This window comes from Odocoileus virginianus, unplaced genomic scaffold, assembly GCF_023699985.2.
Source record: "Odocoileus virginianus isolate 20LAN1187 ecotype Illinois unplaced genomic scaffold, Ovbor_1.2 Unplaced_Scaffold_3, whole genome shotgun sequence".
Taxonomy (NCBI): domain Eukaryota; kingdom Metazoa; phylum Chordata; class Mammalia; order Artiodactyla; family Cervidae; genus Odocoileus; species Odocoileus virginianus.
This window is the reverse complement of record NW_027224265.1, coordinates 2,323,164-2,340,498: the sequence shown is the minus strand read 5'-3', so window position 1 is coordinate 2,340,498 and position 17,335 is coordinate 2,323,164. Positions and strand designations below refer to the sequence as shown.

The window sequence follows — 17,335 nt, the reverse complement described above, 5'->3', positions numbered from 1 at the left end:
CCAGTCAAAGCTCAGGTGAGACCCTGCCACTGACTCACCTCTAAGGAACCATATGGTCACCTGGCTTCTCCCCATCTAAGGAAACCACAAGTACAAATCTCAGAGTCTCATTCTCTTGCTTTCCTATTTATATAAATTTCCTATTTATGTATATGAATCTACATATATTCCTAAGTGGTAGGGTTTTTCATTAATTTTCAACATTATGAGATTGTCTTGCTGTATGTAATCTTTCAGCCAATTTTCACATAATATTATACAGCTTATATGCAATCATACTGTTATGTGTCACTCAGTTAATTCATTTTGATTGCTGTATAATATTCCTCTTCATGAAAATATTACACTGTTTACCTATTCCTTGGTGATGGGCATTGGAGTTCTCTCCAGACTTTCATTAAAACCAGACTGTTATGAATGTTCATATACATGTCTCCTGTTGAACAAATCCAAGAGTTTTTAATAGATATAAATCTAGGAGTGAGTTGAACAATTGGATCACAGGCGTACAAATGTTCAAATCAGGGCACAATGCCAAACGTTTCCCAAAGTCATTGTGCCGGTTTACATTTCCATCAGCAACGTTGGAAGGTCCTGTGGATCTTCGTCCTCTTAAACCACTTGATATTTTCAAACTTCTTAATTAGAGGCCAACCAAATGGGTGCAAAGGGATACTCAACGTGACTTCAATTTGCATTCCCACAATTACTAAAGGTAATAACTAGTACACGTTCACTAGCTATTTGTACTTCCTTTCCTTGGTGCTTTAAGGTCTCAGCCTGCAAGTTCCCACCACAAAGAGAATGTCCCTCTCCACTCCCCACGTGCAGGCTGCCACTCCCTAGTACAGACTTGGTTCTCTTTCCTTTGTGGCATCTACCACTGCCTGAAGTTATCCAGTCTACCTGCTGAATATATTGTCTGTTTCCCTTAACTAAAATACAAACTCCAAGGGTTTTGGTTGCCTTGTTCACTCATCCATCTCAGATAGATGGATGAATATCTAATGACACAGATATATAATAGATTAAGAGTTTGGAATATCTAATGACACAGATATATAATAGATTAAGAGTTTGGTCCAGAGTCTGATGTTCTGAGTTCTAGTCACAGCTCCCCCACTTGATAGCTGTGTGATCATCAACAAATTATTTAAATCTTCTGTTCCTATCTCAAGTGTAAAAGATAATAGTAGTCATTACTTCATGGGGTTGTTATGAGGTTTAAATGAGTGAACACTTGTAAAGTTCTTAGAACAATACCACAAACATACTGAGTGCACCCAACCAGCCTGGATCTAAGACACTCCCTCTTCTTCCTCGTGTTCTAAGGCTTCTGGTCCCGCAGAGGTCCACTCCTGCTTAGAGGAAAGCAGAGAGGTGCCCAGGGAGAAGTTGGGGGGCAGTTTATTCTTGAGAAAATGGTCTGGTCATTGACTACAGGAAGAAGTGCGCAGAGTGAGTGCTCAACAATGCTTGATGAATAAATGCTTCATAAACCATCAACCCATCACCCTATCACCCCAGCACTACATTACAGAGTCACAACATTCCCGCCTCCCTCCCTGCTTTATGGTTCAAATTTTTGAAGAGAGAAAAGGAAACTCAGAAAGGAGGGTGATGAAAGAAAAGTAGGCTGCATCAGTAGAGTGGGGAGCAGAGAACTCAGTCAAGGGAGGAGGGAGGAGACGTGGAAGAGGAGGGGCGATGGGAAATTTCAGGTCGCACTGTGCCATCTGCGACTAGCATAGAACCTGAACACGCCGAAAATAAGAACATAGGGGAGTCTCTCCACCACCCACCCCCCAGGGGAATGTTTCTTTTTACGTATGAGCTGGGGCAGGGAGAAGATAAAGCAGAGAAGGCCTGGGGAGGGTGAATGAGAGTGGAAGACCAAGGCAAACTTCCTCTCACCATCTTGGCCGGGAGAGGAGGTCCCATTAAATCTGTGTGCCCACCCCACCCCAGCCCAGGCAATGTCACCTTCGCCTCCAGCTTACCGTGTTCCGCAACCGAGAGCCCCGCTCCATTGGGCACCTTCCTCCTCTCACGGGGATAAACGCGGCCTCGGTTAAATGTACCAGGAGGCTAAACCCAAGTGAGACTCCATAGAGAATTCCAGCAGGTTCACCTGGAGAAACTGTTTCCATCTGAGAAGAAATCAGGAGTCCTGGCCAGGAACCAGCTGCCTCTCTGGTCTTCAAATTCCAGGACAGCTCGCCGCCTGGGAGAGCCCCGCGCCCCGCCCCGCTCCTCCTCTCGGGGTCTCCGAGCACCCCCGGGGAGTCCTGGCGCGCCGAGCGGCCGGGCCGGGTCCCTGCCGCCCACTGGCGGCTGCTCGGGGTCCACCCTCGGGAGCCCAGCTTCCCCGCGCCCGGCCCTGCTTCAGCACCGACCTTGCTGGACGCTGGAACCGCTCGCAGAACGCCCTGCCGGGACGGGGGACTCCCTCTTTCTCCGTCCTTGGCTGGCAGGGCCGAGCCCGGACGGCGGGGGGCCGGGAATGCTCAGGGTTTTGCCGACCTTGAGGCTACCGAGGGGTGTGCATGCGCCGAAAATAACACGCGCGCGCACACACACACACCTCGCTTGACAGTTCCCTCCCGAGGAAAGGAGCTGTCCAGAGCAGCACGGGGGAGGGTACGCCACGCTGGAAGAGGACAGCCAACGTGATTCCTCAAACCAAATTTGGGATGGTTTTCAAAGATTCGGATTTCAGCCGCCCGACTTCAAGTCGGGGAACGAATCCCCTCTTGTGTATTTCAAGGCCGGATTTCGAGGGTTAACCCGAGCTCGACGGGAAAGAGAAGGGGGTGGAGAGATCCCCGGAGGAGGGTTGCCAGGCTCTGGTGCGAAGCGTGGCTCCGTTTCCCTTCCCAGCGGGTTCGCCATCACGCCCGCCCCGCCGCTGCTTCCCGGAGCTACCCGGAGTGGCGAGGGTTAAGGCGGCCGGCCCGCCACGCAGGCTTCCCCGGCCCGGAGCGCGCGCCGCGGGCGGAGGCGCGGGAGCGGAGAGCCGGGGATCTCCCGCCCGCCCCCTGCGCCGGGCGCTCCCCGCCCCGCTCTATTTATAGCTCGCTTCCAGCCGCGGCGGGGAACTCACCCAGCGGCGCTCAGCCTTTGGAGCTGGGAGAGCCTTCCACAGACAGGCTGTTTTCCTGAATTCTGTGAATGGCATAAATGTCTCTAGCCTTCGGGATCTTGATTGCTACTGTTCAGTACGTTTTCACACATTTCCATTTCCAATTTTATTTATTTTTAAGAGCGCCAAGAGGATTTTGAGACAGGTGAATTGCAGGCAGGCAGTTTATCATGCTGGGGACCTTTTGTTATCAACTGCCTAGAAAAAAAAGAAATTCCTCCATGAGGCTTCAGGCTCATTTCATATTTTCTGCAACACTCAACCTGTCTGGGTTTTTAACCTGTCAGTCACATGGTCACCACAGGTTCGAAGTGTCTTCAAGGTCAATGAAGAATCATATCCGCTGCTATCTGATTGCCTGCCTACCGGAGGTCTCAGAGCTGGCTGTCAACATGATACACACCTCTGGCTGGTTTCTGGGTCAAATCCCACAATGACACCCCTCCCCCCATTAAAAAAACAGGCCAGTTACGGTGTCATGTCCGGGTTCCTCGCCGCAGTGGATACTGGTGACACAGGAGAAAGCAACATCCGCGGCTCTGAGTCCTGCCTTTAGCCTAACAGGGAGCACAGTGCGCAGTCTGCAAGGCCCTAAACTGATACCTGCCTCCCAAGCCCCTTCTTTCCAGTGAAAGTGAAGATGAAGTCGCTCAGTCGTGTCCGACTCTGCGACCCCGCGGACTGACTGTAGCCTGCCAGGCTCCTCTGTCCATGGGATTTTACAGGCATGAACCCTGGAGTGGGGTGCCATTGCCTTCTCCAGTACCCCTTCCCAAACGGTTCTGGAGCGCCCGGCCTGTGCAACTACCCAGAGGACTCCTGGGTGCTTCACAGGGGCTTCAAACATCTGCCCTCACAGACCTTTACCGGGGGGCTCTGTCTGTCCGCTAGGCGTGGGGGGCGCATGGGCCCCGTCACAGGGCACTCCTCCAGTTCTGACTGGGGGTGCTAACCCCATCCAGCCTCACCTCTTCTTCCCTTTCAGTTTCAGGGTTTTTCCTTTAAAACTGATCCCCAAATAGTAAGCGGTTACTATTTATTTCACTGTATTTAATGAGAACGATCCTAAAATAGGGCATGTAATTAATTTTGCAGTTATCTGTAGGCTGCGGGGAAACTCTTGCTCTAAGTCTTTGTTTTTGCTGAAACACTTTTTCCTGTATTCACTTTCCTGCCTTAGTTAGAACAGAGAGGGTACTGGATGTATTATTTCTGGGATGAGTCAGGACGCAGGAGTGCATCGGGGAAATATAAGAAAAGGTCTCCAGAGTATCAGCCTTGAGTTCACCTTCACTGTTTATATGCTCTTGCTGAATTTACTTTACTTGTGTGCTGCACTTCCTTATCTGTAAAATATGAATAATACTGATAGTAAATACTCCATGAGGTTCTAGTGAGATTTCATGTGTTAGTCTCCTTACATTGCTTAGACCAGTGCCTGGCCTGTGGTAAAGCTCCATAGACATTACATAATATATGAACTAGAGTTGATTTGGTTGAATTTGTACACACAAAGAGGCATTTTTATCTACGTAAATCCATGATTTCCTTTGCATTGTACTAAAGCAGATCCCCAAAGGCATTCCATTTACTGAAGTCCCTGGTCACTGACCCTGCATTTTCTTCTTCCTGAGAAAGAAAGCATCCCCTCAAGGCTTTTAAGAAGTGCTGCTGCTAATCTATAGAAGATACCCTCTGACACCTAGGGTAAAGAATCACCTGCTTAGAGTGCTTCACTGCTGTCCTGGGAATAATACTTTGTGTATGAATGGGTTTTGTTTTTTGTTTTGTTTTGTTTTAACATAAAAACACCCCATGTTTTCCAAGGGACCATGAAGGGGAAGTCCTGAATATTCATTGGAATGACTGATGCTGAAGCTCCAATACTTTGGCCACTTGATGCAAAGAACTGACTCAGTGTTAAAGACCCTGATGCTAGGAAAGACTGACAGCAGGAGGAGAAGGGGACGACTGAGGATGAGATAGTTGGATGGCATCACCGATACTATGGACACATGAGCAATCTCCGGGAGTTGGTAGGGCAGCCTGGCCTGCTGCAGTCCATGGGGTCGCAAAGAATCGGACACGACTGGGGGACTGAACTGAACTGAACTGATGAAGGGAAGTATTTCTGTTTACGAAGCTTAACACACAGGTTTGTACAATATATTATTTCCCCTCCTAAAAATTAGGCTTCAGAAGGTAGGAACTGTGTCCTGTAAAGAATAGTCCTCTGACTGAAAGGATTAGTTAGCAACCCCAAGCTCATCCTCCCTTTCAAAAGAAGAGAACCTGTTATTTTGAGACATGCAGCCAAATACACTCTGCACAATCCGGCCAAGGAGCTATAAAATAAACCGGCATCTGGGAGCTTCCAAGAAACCTCCCCAGAGATACCTTGGTGTGGTGGTTTTGTACTGTGTTAGCCTAGCTAAACCGGAGCAGTGTTTCCCAGGCCCCCCTCCTCTAGCTTGGTCCTGGACTAGGACGGGCACAGGAGACATTCCCACAAGGTCAGGGAGGCACGAATGCAGCGGCTGCTGGCCACACTAGGAAGGTCACAGGAAAGTCGGGTGCCCCTGCAGCTGGCGCAGCATGGCACAGATCCGCTGGCTGGTCCTGTCAGCATGACAGAGCAGCTGGGCCTGCCGCAGCCCCCTCCCTGCTGGATCCCGCTGCTTCTCTAGCTCCTGGACAAGGTGGGTGAGCTGCATGACAAAGGGTGCCAGCTTTTCACCAGCCTCATTTCAGCTGGAGGCTTGGAGGCAGTTAAAGATGAGAGCAGGTTCTACATCATCCGTGTGGGTTCCAGGGCATCCTTGTTTCTCCCACCAAGTCTGTGCCATCAGTGTTCTGCCAGAGAAACAGAACCAGCAGGAGATACAAATTAAGAGTCATTATGAGGAACTGGCTTACACTGAAAGCCGGCTAGGTTATCCCAAGTCTGTTAGGCAGGCCATCAGGAAGGGCAGGCTGGACCTCACAGACATGAAGGGAAGCTGAAGCCCAAAGGTGGAATCGCTTCTTTTGGGCAGTCTCGGTTCTGCCTTTCAACGGATGGAATCAGTCCTACCCAGAATACCAAAGATAATCTTCCTTACTTGAACTGATGATAGACTTCAGTCACAAATACAAAATCCCTACACAGCACCTGGCTGAATGACTGGGGGTGGCAGCCTTACTGAGGGGACACATAAAACTGACCATGAACACGTCCATCTTTCAGATGGCCTGCCCTGCTATCCTCAGGCTCAGGGCCTATACACAAAATCAGCACAGCAGAGCAGAAACAGTTCAACCCATCCCCACAGTTTGGAAGGTCAAGTCCCTCAAATAAATCCCTGATTCTACTTCACTCTTACTAGTCCTGCTTTTCTGATCACACTTGACTGACATTGACTCAGTAACATTCATATTTCACCTCTTTCTTCTCTTTCCAAAATCCTGCTATCTAGAATAGAGATATGATGGACAGACAAGCCAACCTGGACAGGAGGACAAGGGCCACACGCCAGGGATGGTGGAGAGCTGAGCAAGAAAGACCTGAAACATGCAGATTGCTGGCTCACCACCCCTGAGCAGCCTATCTCTGCATGTCTTTTCTAGGAGAGAGAAATCAGTGTCTGCTTTAAGTCACTGCTGTGTTGGTGTTTGTTATTGCTTTCAACAAAACCCTTTCTGACTGGTGTGAGTGCTACATCTTCCGCGTAGAGATATACCACAAGTAAACATCAATTGGAAGACTCAAGTGTTGGAACATCATGCACTGAGGTAGGGGGAAGGGAAGTGAAGGAATGACTTTATTTTATTTTCATCTGCTTTTCAGGCGAAATCTGTTACTATTAATCTTACATCTGACAAAGGCAGTCAGTCACTCTGAAGATGTAAACCAAGCTTCTTTAAATGTCCAGCCCTCAACTGTCCTGTCTGCAGAATAAGACATTTGGACCAGATGGTTTCCAGTATACTCATAGATCCGACGTGTGTAGTATCAGCTGAGAACAGGGCACCCAGAGGGAAGAAATGCTTACCAGGACAGAAATGTTGTTTGTCAGAAAGACAAGGGGAACTAATCAAAAATTTTTATCTAACAAGTGGGAAATTTTCTTTCCAGAAAACCTATGCAAACTGCTTTACATGAATTATCCACACCGACCCGGAGCCCTCCCTGGACACGACATCTCTGGGGGCTCAGACGGTTAGGAGTCTGCCTGCAACGCAGGAAACCCTGGTTCAATCCCTGGAGGAGGAAGCTCCCCTAGAGAAGTAAATGGTAACTGACACCAGTATTCTTGCCTGAAAAGTCTCATGGACAAAGGAACCTGGTGGGCTACAGTTCATGGGGTCACAAAGAGTCGGACAAGACTAAAGTGACTTAAAACACACTCATTAATCTGCATTGAATATTTAAAAAACACTAAATGTTTTTAAGTTCTAAAAAAGTTGTTATTCATACTTAGGCCCAATGTCTGAACATGGGTCAATTAGCCAATCAAAGTATTAATATTACCCTCTTGATCAGCTAGCTTACTCAAGAATCTTGGGATAGCCAGAAAGAGTAAAAAGGGAAAATTGTGAGAGAGGAATCAGTGAACTAAATTGAACAGGAATGGGTAAATTTAACTCAGATGACCATTATATCTACTACTGTGGGCAAGAATCCCTTAGAAGAAATGGAGTAGCCCTCCTAGTCAACAAAAGAGTCTGAAATGCAGTACTTGGGCACAATCTCAAAAATGACAGAACAATCTCTGTTCGTTTCCAAGGCAAACCATTCAATATCACAGTAATCCAAGTCTATGCCCGACCAGTAATGCTGAAGAAGCTGAAGTTGAATGGTTCTATGAAGACCTACAAGACCTTCTAGAACTAATACCCCCAAAAGATGTCCTTTTCATCATAGGGGACTGAAATGCAAAAGTAGGAAGTCAAGAAACACCTGGAGTAACAGGCATTTTGGCCTTGGAGTACAGAATGAAGCAAGTCAAAGGCTAACAGAGCTTTGCCAAGACAATGCACTGGTCATAGCAAACACCCTCTTCCAACGACTTAAGACTCTACACATGGACATCACCAGATGGTCAACACCAAAATCAGATTGATTATATTCTTTGTGGCCAAAGATGGAGAAGCTCTATAGAGTCAGCAAAAACAAGACCAGGAGCTGACTGTGGCTCAGATCATGAACTCCTTATTGCCAAATTCAGATTTAAATTGAAGAAAGTAGGGAAAACCACTAGACCATTCAGATATGACCTAAATCCCTTACAATTAAACAGTAGAAGTGACAAACAGATTCAGGGGATTAGATCTGATAGACAGAGTGTCTGAAGAACTATGGATGGAGGTTCGTGACATTGTACAGGAGGCAGTGATCAAGACCATCCCCAAGAAAAAGAAATGCAAAAAGGCAAAATGGTTGTCTGAGGAGGTCTTACAAATAGCTGTGAAAAGAAGAGAAGCTAAAGGCAAAGGAGAAAAGGAAAGACATACACATCTGAGTGCAGAGTTCCAAAGAATAGCAAAGGAGAGAAAAGAAAGCCTTCCTCAGTGATCAATGCAAAGAAATAGAGGAAAATGATAGAATGGGAAAGACTAGAGATCTCTTCAAGAAAATTAGAGATGTCAAGGAAACATTTCATGCAAAGATGGGCTCAATAAAGGACAGAAATTGTATGGACCTAACAAAAGCAGAAAATATTAAGAAGAGGTAGCAAGAATACACAGAAGAACTGTACAAAAAAGATCTTCATGACCCAGATAATCACAATGGTGTAATCACTCACCTAGAGCCAGACATCCTGGAATGTGAAGTCAAGTGGGCCTTAGGAAGCATCACTATGAACAAAGCTAGTGGATGTGATGGAATTCCAGTTGAGCTATTTCAAATCCTGAAAGACGATGCTGTGAAAGCACTATACTCAGTATGCCAGAAAAACTGGAAAACTCAGCAGTGGCCACAGGACTGAAAAAGGTCAGTTTTCATTCCAATCCCAAAGAAAGGCAATGCCAAAGAACACTCAAACTACTGCACAATTGCACTCATCTCACATGCTAGCAAAATAATGCTCAAAATTCTCCAAGCCAGGCTTCAACAGTACATGAACTGTGAACTTCCAGATGTTCAAGCTGGATTTAGAAAAGGCAGAGAAACCAGAGATCAAATTGCCAACATCCACTGGATCATCAAAAAAGCAAGGGAGTTCCAGGAAAACATCTACTTCTGCTTTATTGACTATGCTAAAGCCTTTGACTGTGTGGATCACAACAAACTGTGGAAAATTCTTCAAGAGATGGGAATACCAGACCACCTTACCTGCCTCCTGAGAAATCTGTATGCAGGTCAAGAAGCAACAGTTAGAACTGGACATGGAACAACTGACTGGTTCCAAATCAGGAAGGGAGTATGTCAAGGCTGTATATTGTCACCCTGCTTATTTAACTTATATGCAGAGTACATCATGCAAAATGTGGGGCTGGATAAAGCACAAGCTGGAATCAAGATTGCTGGGAGAAATATCAATAACCTCAGATATGCAGATGACACCACCCTTATGGCAGAAAGTGAAGAGGAACTGAAGAGCCTCTTGATGAACATGAAAGAGGAGAGTGAAAAAGTTGGCTTAAAACTCAGCATTCAGAAAACTAAGATCATGGCATCTGGTCCCATCACTTCATGGCAAATAGATAAGGAAACAACAGAAACAGTGACAGACTTTATTTTGGGGGGCTCCAAAATCACTGCAGATGGTGACTGTGGTCATGAAATTAAAAGACATTTCTTTTAATTTATTCTTTAATTTATTCTCCTTGGAAGAAAAGCTATGACCAACCTAGACAGCATATTGAAAAGCAGAGACATTGCCAACAAAGGTCCGTCTAGTCAAGACTATGGTTTTTCCAATAGTCATGTATGGATGTGAGAGTTGGACCATAATAGAAAGCTGAGTGCAGAAGAATTGGTGCTTTTGAACTGTGGTGCTGGAGAAGACTCTTGAGAGTCCCTTGGACTGCAAGGAGATCCAACCAGTCCATCCTAAAGGAAATCAGTCCTGAATATTCTTTGGAAGGACTGATGCTGAAGCTGAAACTCCAATACTTTGGCCACCTGATGCGAAGAACTAACTCATTGGAAAAGACCCTGATGCTGGGAAAGATTGAAGGCAGGAGGAGAAGGGGTCGACAGAGGATGAGATGGTTGGATGACATCACTGATTCAATGGACATGAGTTTGAGCAAGCTCCAGGAATTGGTGATGGACAGGGAAGCCTGACGTGCTGCAGTCCATGGGGTTGCAAAGAGTCGGACACTACAGAGCAACTGAACTGAACTGATGAGAGAGGGAACATTACCTTCAGACTGAGCGACTAACACTTTCCTTGTACATAGGATACAGGTTGTACAAGGATAGGAATCTTTGCCTCTTTTGATCACTAATATATCTTAGGATGGCAACCAATACAATGCAGGCTCTCAGTAAATGTTTGTTGAATAAATGAATGATACCAGTGTTATATCCATGTTTGGTTGGAAGGCCAACTTCAAATTAACTGATTAAACCAGTTCGTGATTCAAGTCCTGCCAATTCCCAGCCAAGTAAATTCAGTCTCATTAAACATTATTTTAATTTCACCTCAGAAAACCCAGTTCATGAACCACAACTTCCCAATTCAAATGGTAACCTATAAAGATCCTCAGGAATATGTCACTTTTAGGACAGAGCTAAGGGCCATAGACAACAATGAGCAAGGGATCTCTTCCTAAGAGTAATTTCAGGGCCTTATTAATGAGCAGTCCTCACTCCTAGAGTATGTGGCCCTGACCATATATGCCAGTGGATTTCAGAAAAGGTACGAAGAACACTACTGTGTGTCTTTCATTTTTTCTCATCACAAATGGGGTTGTTTACTATTGTTATCCTTTTTTATCCCACCATTATATATTGAGTATGTGGCATGAGGTCAGGGGAGGTAACTTCTGTTTTTATTTCAGAATTCTTAGAATCAATAGTAACCACAGCTGAATCTGACAACCACTACACATTATCCTTTAATATGAAGAATACTTTGTATCATTCAGAGATCCAGGACTTTGATCTTAATGCCATGATTGATTGAGAGTTTGAGATTATCTCACTTGTTAATGGTCCACTGAACACAGTTGATACCATGAAATTATGTGGCTATGTGAAATTTGAATGAAAATAACAGATGGGGCAAAATAACATATGCCCCTTCCCTTTGGGGCAGAAGCATTTAATTGCCAGTGCAAGAAATTTCTACCTCTCTCTCCCTCTACTAAATTGCACCCTAAATAACTCCAGTTGAAATAGCAGCATTATAAGATGGTTTTGCCTCCATCAAACTAAAATGAACTGATGCCTTTTGTCAATCAACTGTGGATATCTAGCTTAAGTGAGAAATACAAATTTGCTGTTTCAAGTCACTGAGGAACATTTGTTGTTCTTGTTCTTGCTAATTCATCATAACTTAGCTTATCCCAATAAATGTTGGTTTATTAAGTAATTTTGTAGAATCTGAATTATTTGGAAACTTTAATACCAGCTCTAGAAGATACAACTGTATGAAGTGCAACAGTTAATACTTGTTCATTATTCACCTTCCCTGATAAGCTATAGACTTCATGAGGGTAGGGGTTCTCTTGTTAATTGCCATGTCTGCCATGTACCTAATGCAAGTAGAGTGGATTCACAACACCTAGTTTAAAAATGAGTAAGTATGTGCTGGATCATAACAAATTAATGCTATTACACTCCATTTCATTATCTTAGGACAGCAACTTGATTCTGTTTCCACAGTCATATAAGTAGTAATATTACTGCTACTTTGTACCTCAAAATCATCCACATCTTAAAAAGAGAAAACACTCATCATACCAACATTTTTCATTTTAAATACTTAGCCAATCCTGCAAATAAATACTAAACTTGCCACACACACACAAAATTTATTCTCCTCAAAAATGAATAGATGGTGAAATAAAACTACATTTTTCACCCTTTCTAAAAGAGATAAACACTCTTTCCTAGTAAACATGAAAAATATAGTATAGAGTAAATGATATTTTGCAGAATATCAAATACTAACACACATAAAAAAGTATATTTTCTAGACAGCAATTTTTTTTTGAAATGTAGTATAGGAGTATATCTACCTAAAGAAACAAAAGACCTATACATAGAAAACTATAAAACACTGATGAAAGAAATCAAAGAGGACACAAGCAGATGGAGAAATATACCGTGTTCATGGATTGGAAGAATCAATATTGTCAAAATGGCTATACTACCCAAAGTAATCTATAGATTCAATGCAATCCCTATCAAACTACCAACAGTATTTTTCACAGAACTAGAACAAATAATTTCACAATTTGTATGGAAATACAAAAAACCTCGAATAGCCAAAGTAATCCTGAGAAAGAAGAATGGAACTGGAGGAATCAATCTGCCTGACTTCAGACTCTACTACAAAGCAACAGTCATCAAGACAGTATGGTACTGGCACAAAGACAGAAATATAGATCAATGGAACAGAATAGAAAGCCCAGAGATAAATCCACGAACCTATGGTCACCTTATCTTCGACAAAGGAGGCAAGGATATACAATGGAAAAAAGATAACCTCTTTAACAAGTGGTGCTGGGAAAACTGGTCAACCACCTGTAAAAGAATGAAACTAGAACACTTTCTAACACCATACACAAAAATAAACTCAAAATGGATTAAAGATCTAAATGGAAGACCAGAAACTATCAAACTCCTAGAGGAGAACATAGGCAAAACACTCTCCGACATAAATCACAGCAGGATCCTCTATGACCCACATCCCAGAATTTCAGAAATAAAAGCAAAAATAAACAAATGGGACCTAATGAAACTTAAAAGCTTTTGCACAACAAAGGAAACTATAAGCAAGGTGAAAAGACAGCCCTCAGATTGGGAGAAAATAATAGCAAACGAAGCAACAGACAAAGGATTAATCTCAAAAATATACAAGCAACTCCTCCAGCTCAACTCCAGAAAAATAAATGACCCAATCAAAAAATGGGCCAAAGAACTCAACAGACATTTCTCCAAGGAAGACATACAGATGGCTAACAAACACATGAAAAGATGCTCAACATCACTCATTATCAGAGAAATGCAAATCAAAACCACAATGAGGTACCATTATACGCCAGTCAGGATGGCTGCTATCCAAAAGTCTACAAGCAATAAATGCTGGAGAGGGTGTGGAGAAAAGGGAACCCTCTTACACTGTTGGTGGGAATGCAAATTAGTACAGCCACTATGGAAAACAGTGTGGAGATTTCTTAAAAAGCTGGAAATAGAACTGCCATATGACCCAGCAATCCCACTGCTGGGCATGCACACCAAGGAAACCAGATCTGAAAGAGACACGTGCACCCCAATGTTCATCGCAGCACTGTTTATAATAGCCAGGTCATGGAAGCAACCCAGATGCCCATCAGCAGATGAATGGATGAGGAAGCTGTGGTACATATACACCATGGAATATTACTCAGCCATTAAAAAGAATTCATTTGAATCAGTTCTAATGAGATGGATGAAACTGGAGCCCATTATACAGAGCGAAGTAAGCCAGAAAGATAAAGACCATTACAGTATACTAACACATATATATGGACTTTAGAAAGATGGTAACGATAACCCTATATGCAAAACAGAAAAAGAGACTCAGATGTATGGAACAGACTTGTGGACTCTGGGAGAAGGCGAGGGTGGGATGTTTCAAGAGAACAGCATTGAAACATGTATATTATCTAGGGTGAAACAGATCACCAGCTCAGGTTGGGTACATGAGACAAGTGCTCGGGCCTGGTGCACTGGGAAGACCCAGAGGGATCGGGTGGAGAGGGAGGTGGGAGGGGGGACTGGGATGGGGAATACGTGTAAATCCATGGCTAATTCATTTCAATGTATAACAAAAACTACTGTAATGATGTAAAGTAATTAGTCTGCAACTAATAAAAATAAAAAAAAAAAGAAAACAGGGGGCATTTAGGATGCTCACTATCTAAATAATAGCCATCTGGAAAGAAAAATAGATAAAATAGTGGAGGAAATTATAATGTAGGAAAAAAAAACGCATTTAAGAAAGTTTTCCCAGGGCCATTTTCCAAGATAATTTACATGAAAATTTTAGAAAATTTGCCATATATTTTAATTTTGATAGAAAATTTATTCAAGTTCTTTTTTTATGTACTCTGACTAAAGAAGTAAAGAACACAGAATTTTAAAATAAAATAGAATAAAAACCCTTCTCTAACATATGTAATTATTACCTATATTATAGCAAAACAGTAATATAATTTCCTATAAACATCTGAAGCTAACATTTGCTAGTTCTATTTCCTTAAATAATAACACTCTCTGAATTTTTTGTATAGTAGTGAATTCAAACTTCTGGGCTCCTACAATTTGCTCCTTACAAGGAGGTAAAACTCAAAGATATATGGGATCTTTTTCATTTTTCTGGGACCTGACCCAAGGTCAACAGTAATTCTTTTAGTCAGCTACAGCTATGCTGTAACCGCCCCTCTGTCTAAGCCAGGGCAGGTCACTGTCCATCCAGAGAAATCAGCACTAAGAGGAGTTGATTTCCCAGCAAAAGCAATGCAAGACCTAAGAAAAGAATGGCTTTAAAATGATGACAGGAAAGCAGCTATCAGACTCCCCGGGGAGCTCAGTGGTAGAGTCCTCCTGTCTTTGCAGGCCACATGGGTTCGATCCCTGGTCCCGGAAGATCTCACACGCCGTGGAGCAATAAAGCCCGTGCACCACAGCTTGTGAGGCTGTGCGGGACGCCCGGAGCCCACGTGCCGCACCACTGAAACTCACGTGCCCTGGAGCCTGCGCTCCACGAGACGGGTCGCAGCAGCGAGAGGCCCGCACGGCGCAGCTAGAGGGGCGCCCCTCCATCCTCACTGCAGCTGGGGAAGGCCCGCGCGGCAATGAAGACGCAGCACAACTGAAAGTAAACATTTTTTAAAATGGTAACCATCAAACTAGAATTGAATACCTATTAATATTATCATTCAAGCCCACCCCCCCCCCCCTGCAAAAAACAAAACCAGAAATACTGAAACTCGGTCCAAAACATCAAGAAAAAAAATTAAATAAATACTATTTGGCAAAACTTGGGGGAAAAAAAAAGAAGGAGCTTGAATAAAGACATTTTCATTATCGGCAGTCCCTCACTAGAGAAAAGAAGCCCCATGACAGAGGAATAATGATCCCAGGAGGAAGGCCAGACCTGTAGAAGGGACAGAATGTTCAGCATGGTAAACACAAAGGCAGTCTATCCACAGAGCAGTTATTCTGCAGCATTTCCAGGAGGATGTGAAAATTTTTCCAAATGTCAGATCCCAAGAAAATCAGCTGAGAAACTGAGAAAATTTGGAGAAGTGTAATTCTGCTCTGAGGCTTAGGGTTTAATCAACACAGAGATGTCATGACTATGTTATTATTTAAGGAAATACAACTGGCATGTGTTAGCTTCAGATGTTTATAAGAAATTATATTACTGTTTTGCTATAAATTAGACTCAAAGCAATCCACCCACGGCAAGTAAGGTCAGGAAGCACTAGCAGGTGCCTAGGGTATGGAAAGGAGAAGTCACCACTATCTAATCTGTCCTTCGTGTTACACTACCATGTTGTAAGTGTGGCTCTGTGGTCCTGTCTGTTGCCATAAATGAGTCATTCTTGCAAATGAAATTAAGGGAGAAATGTATATACATATTACACTGCATCCAAATCCTTTAAGCAGCATTTTAAAAAATAACTTTTGTTAGCAAAATAAGTCCTTAAATTGGCAATGTTGACACGTGATTCTGTGAAGTAGTGTTAATCTGGCTAAGATAATGGAACATTACATTTTTTAAAAATACCCAGTAAAGGTTGCTTGGTTTTTCCACTGTTTGAATTATTCACTATAGGGTACCATTAGAGGGAATGCAAAGCAAAGAAGATGTGAATGTTGAATGTTGTGAAATATTCCTTTATAAAATCAGAAACTGATCTAAAATGCAAATTAGTAAAGCAATGTATCAATTCCAACAACAAAATTAAAACCAGGGCAAGCAAGAAAAACATTTTATCACTGTGCAATCATTATAGAAGGACATGAGCTTATATAAAGGACATATATACTAACACCCAATTAAACAGACTTTTGGATTCACTCTTAGAAATTTGACTAATGTGAACACAAAATTAAAATTTTCTATGACTGAACATATATTTTTACATATTATGATTGAACCATAAGAAATTGAGGGTTTTGTGTATGCAGATATATGTATGTGTATCAAGACTGTTTCTGTATGACTGGGGGGAGAGAGGAGGAGAGTGAAAATACAGCATAATGTTAAAAAACACTATGGGTTGTAGCTGCAGTTACAGACAGAGTGATGCTCAGATGAAAATTACACCTATAATTGATTATACTAGAAGTGAAGTCTTTTTCTAACATTTCACATAGTTAGAAAAAGAAAATGCAAAAATCCCAAATGATGTAGAAGTGAAATAATGATATCAGAAATAAATAAAATGAAATAGTAACATATAATAGAAAGGATCAACAAAATTAAAGTCTGTGCTTTGAAAAGCATAGTTTAAAAATTATTTGTCAAGATTAATCAAGAAAAAAAGGAGATATAAATAGACAATATCAATAAGTAAAGGGGAGAGAGAACTCTAGATGGAACACAGATTTAAAAGATAAGAGCATATTATGAACAACTTTACATCAACACATTAAAGATATAAATGAAATACACATATTCCCAGGAAAATATAAATTACCAAACTGATTTAAGAAGAAAATTAAAAATCATTAATTGCTTGAGAAATTGAATCAGTAGTAAACATTTTCGCACAAAGACAGCATCAGACCTACACAGCTTTATGCTCAAGTGCTACTAAACACTATAGTTAATAGAAATAGTTACAGAAATAATAATAACAAGCTTAAACTTTTAACAAGGAGAAAAAAGAAAGAATACAATCTAACTCATTTTATAAGACAAGTATAAATCTGATATAAAAATGTGACATACTATAAAAATAAAAATTGATCATATTTAATAAGAAAATATATATAAATATTCTAAACAAAATGTTAGTTAACCAAAGAAACAAACAAAC

The 17,335-nt window shown here is 42.5% G+C and overlaps 1 protein-coding gene across 3 annotated transcripts in view; it reads right to left on the bottom strand.

The window, feature by feature from the left end:
• KCNN2 (potassium calcium-activated channel subfamily N member 2) overlaps nt 1–2,948 on the bottom strand; it is a 480,003-nt gene extending 477,055 nt beyond the window's left edge. For 2 of the 3 annotated variants that reach the window (XM_070462356.1, XM_070462357.1), the window contains exon 1: nt 2,001–2,936. The gene's annotated coding sequence lies outside the window, so the exon portion shown is untranslated. Of the gene's footprint in view, nt 1–2,000 lie in introns of all 3 variants that reach the window. The other variant, XM_070462358.1, reaches the window with a different exon arrangement.
• Between the last annotated feature and the right edge of the window lie 14,387 nt (nt 2,949–17,335).